Source organism: Anser brachyrhynchus, assembly GCF_964034855.1.
Source record: "Anser brachyrhynchus genome assembly, contig: SCAFFOLD_45, whole genome shotgun sequence".
NCBI classification, from domain to species: domain Eukaryota; kingdom Metazoa; phylum Chordata; class Aves; order Anseriformes; family Anatidae; genus Anser; species Anser brachyrhynchus.
This window is the reverse complement of record NW_027664004.1, coordinates 586,181-589,475: the sequence shown is the minus strand read 5'-3', so window position 1 is coordinate 589,475 and position 3,295 is coordinate 586,181.

Genomic DNA, 3,295 nt, shown 5'->3' with positions numbered 1-3,295 from the left:
ATGCATTGCAGTGAGTCCAGAGAGTGCACTGGCACCAGTGGGGATGCAGTGCAGTGAGTCCTGAGAGTGCACTGGCACCAGTGGGGATGCAGTGCAGTGACTCCAGAGAGTGCACTGGCACCAGTCGGGATGCAGTGCAGTGAGTCCAGACAGTGCACTGGCACCACTGGGGATGCACTGCAGTGAGTCCAGAGAGTGCACTGGCACCACTGGGGATGCAGTGCAGTGAGTCCAGAGAGTTCACTGGCACCACTTGGGATGCAGTGCAGTGAGTCCAGAGAGTGCACTGGTACCAGTGGGGATGCAGTGCAGTGACTCCAGAGAGTGCACTGGCACCACTAGGGATGCAGTGCAGTGAGTCCAGAAAGTGCACTGGCACTAGTGGGGATGCAGTGCAGTGAGTCCAGAGAGTGCACTGGCACCAGTGGGGATGCAGTGCAGTGAGTCCAGAGAGTTCACTGGCACCAGTGGGGATGCAGTGCAGTGACTCCAGAGAGTGCACTGGCACCAGTGGGGATGCACTGCAGTGAGTCCAGACAGTGCACTGGCACCAGTGGGGATGCAGTGCAGTGAGTCCAGAGACTGCACTGGCACCAGTGGGGATGCAGTGCAGTGAGTCCAGAGAGTACACTGGCACCACTGGGGATGCAGTGCAGTGTAGTGAGTCCTTAGAGTGCACTGGCACCAGTGGGGATGCAGTGCAGTGAGTCCAGAGAGTGCACTGGCACCACTGGGGATGCACTGCAGTGACTCCAGAGAGTGCACTGGCACCAGTGGGGATGCAGGGCAGTGAGTCCAGAGAGTGCACTGGCACCACCGGGGATTCAGTGCAGTGAGTCCAGAGAGTTCACTGGCACCACTAGGGATGCAGTGCAGTGACTCCAGAAAGTGCACTGGCACCAGAGGGGATGCAGTGCAGTGAGTCCAGAGAGTGCACTGGCACCACTGGGAATGCAGTGCAGTGAGTCCAGAGAGTTCACTGGCACCAGTGGGGATGCAGTGCAGTGAGTCCAGAAAGTGCACTGGCACTACTGGGGATGCAGTGCAGTGAGTCCAGAGAGTGCACTGGCACCAGTGGAGATGCAGTGCAGTGAGTCCAGAGAGTGCACTGGCACCACTGGGGATGCAGTGCAGTGAGTCCAGAGAGTGCACTGGCACCAGTGGGGTTGCAGTGCAGTGACTCCAGAGAGTGCACTGGCACCAGTGGGGATGCACTGCAGTGAGTCCAGAGAGTGCACTGGCACCAGTGGGGATGCAGTGCAGTGAGTCCAGAGACTGCACTGGCACCAGTGGGGATGCAGTGCAGTGAGTCCAGAGAGTTCACTGGCACCACTGGGGATGCAGTGCAGTGTAGTGAGTCCTTAGAGTGCACTGGCACCAGTGGGGATGCAGTGCAGTGAGTCCAGAGAGTGCACTGGCACCACTGGGGATGCACTGCAGTGACTCCAGAGAGTGCACTGGCACCAGTGGGGATGCAGGGCAGTGAGTCCAGAGAGTGCACTGGCAGCACCGGGGATTCAGTGCAGTGAGTCCAGAGAGTTCACTGGCACCACTAGGGATGCAGTGCAGTGACTCCAGAAAGTGCACTGGCACCAGAGGGGATGCAGTGCAGTGAGTCCAGAGAGTGCACTGGCACCACTGGGGATGCACTGCAGTGTCTCCAGAGAGTGCACTGGCACCAGTGGTGATGCAGTGCAGTGAGTCCAGAGAGTGCACTGGCATCACTGGGGATGCAGTGCAGTGACTCCAGAGAGTGCACTGGCACCACTGGGGTTGCAGTGCAGTGACTCCAGAGAGTGCACTGGCACCACTGGGAATGCATTGCAGTGAGTCCAGAGAGTGCACTGGCACCAGTGGGGATGCAGTGCAGTGAGTCCCGAGAGTGCACTGGCACCAGTGGGGATGCAGTGCAGTGACTCCAGAGAGTGCACTGGCACCAGTCGGGATGCAGTGCAGTGAGTCCAGACAGTGCACTGGTACCACTGGGGATGCACTGCAGTGAGTCCAGAGAGTGCACTGGCACCACTGGGGATGCAGTGCAGTGAGTCCAGAGAGTTCACTGGCACCAGTGGGGATGCAGTGCAATGAGTCCAGAGAGTGCACTGTTACCAGTGGGGATGCAGTGCAGTGACTCCAGAGAGTGCACTGGCAGCAGTGGGGATGCAGTGCAGTGAGTCCAGAGAGTGCACTGGCACCACTGGGGATGCAGTGCAGTGACTCCAGAGAGTGCACTGGCACCAGTGGGGATGCAGTGCAGTGAGTCCAGAGAGTGCACTGGCACCAGTGGGGATGCACTGCAGTGACTCCAGAGAGTGCACTGGCACCAGTGGGGATGCAGTGCAGTGAGTCCAGAGAGTGCACTGGCACCAGTGGGGATGCACTGCAGTGAGTCCAGAAAGTGCACTGGCACTACTGGGGATGCAGTGCAGTGAGTCCAGAGAGTGCACTGGCACCAGTGGAGATGCAGTGCAGTGAGTCCAGAGAGTGCACTGGCACCACTGGGGATGCAGTGTAGTGAGTCCAGAGAGTGCACTGGCACCAGTGGGGTTGCAGTGCAGTGACTCCAGAGAGTGCACTGGCACCAGTGGGTATGCAGTGCAGTGAGTGCAGAGAGTGCACTGGCACCAGTGGGGATGCAGTGCAGTCAGTCCAGAGAGTGCAATGGCACCAGTGGGGATGCCGTGCAGTGACTCCAGAGAGTGCACTGGCAGCAGTGGGGATGCAGTGCAGTGAGTCCAGAGAGTGCACTGGCAGCAGTGGGGATGCAGTGCAGTGAGTCCAGAGAGTGCACTGGCACCAGTGGGGATGTAGTGCAGTGAGTCCAGAGAGTGCACTGGCACCAGTGGGGATGCAAAGCAGTGACTCCAGAGAGTGCACTGGCACCAGTGGGGATGCAGTGCAGTGAGTCCAGAGAGTGCACTGGCACCAGTGGGGATGTAGTGCAGTGAGTCCAGAGAGTGCACTGGCATCACTGGGGATGCAGTGCAGTGACTCCAGAGAGTGCACTGGCACCAGTGGGGTTGCAGTGCAGTGACTCCAGAGAGTGCACTGGCACCACTGGGGATGCATTGCAGTGAGTCCAGAGAGTGCACTGGCACCAGTGGGGATGCAGTGCAGTGAGTCCTGAGAGTGCACTGGCACCAGTGGGGATGCAGTGCAGTGACTCCAGAGAGTGCACTGGCACCAGTCGGGATGCAGTGCAGTGAGTCCAGACAGTGCACTGGCACCACTGGGGATGCACTGCAGTGAGTCCAGAGAGTGCACTGGCACCACTGGGGATGCAGTGCAGTGAGTC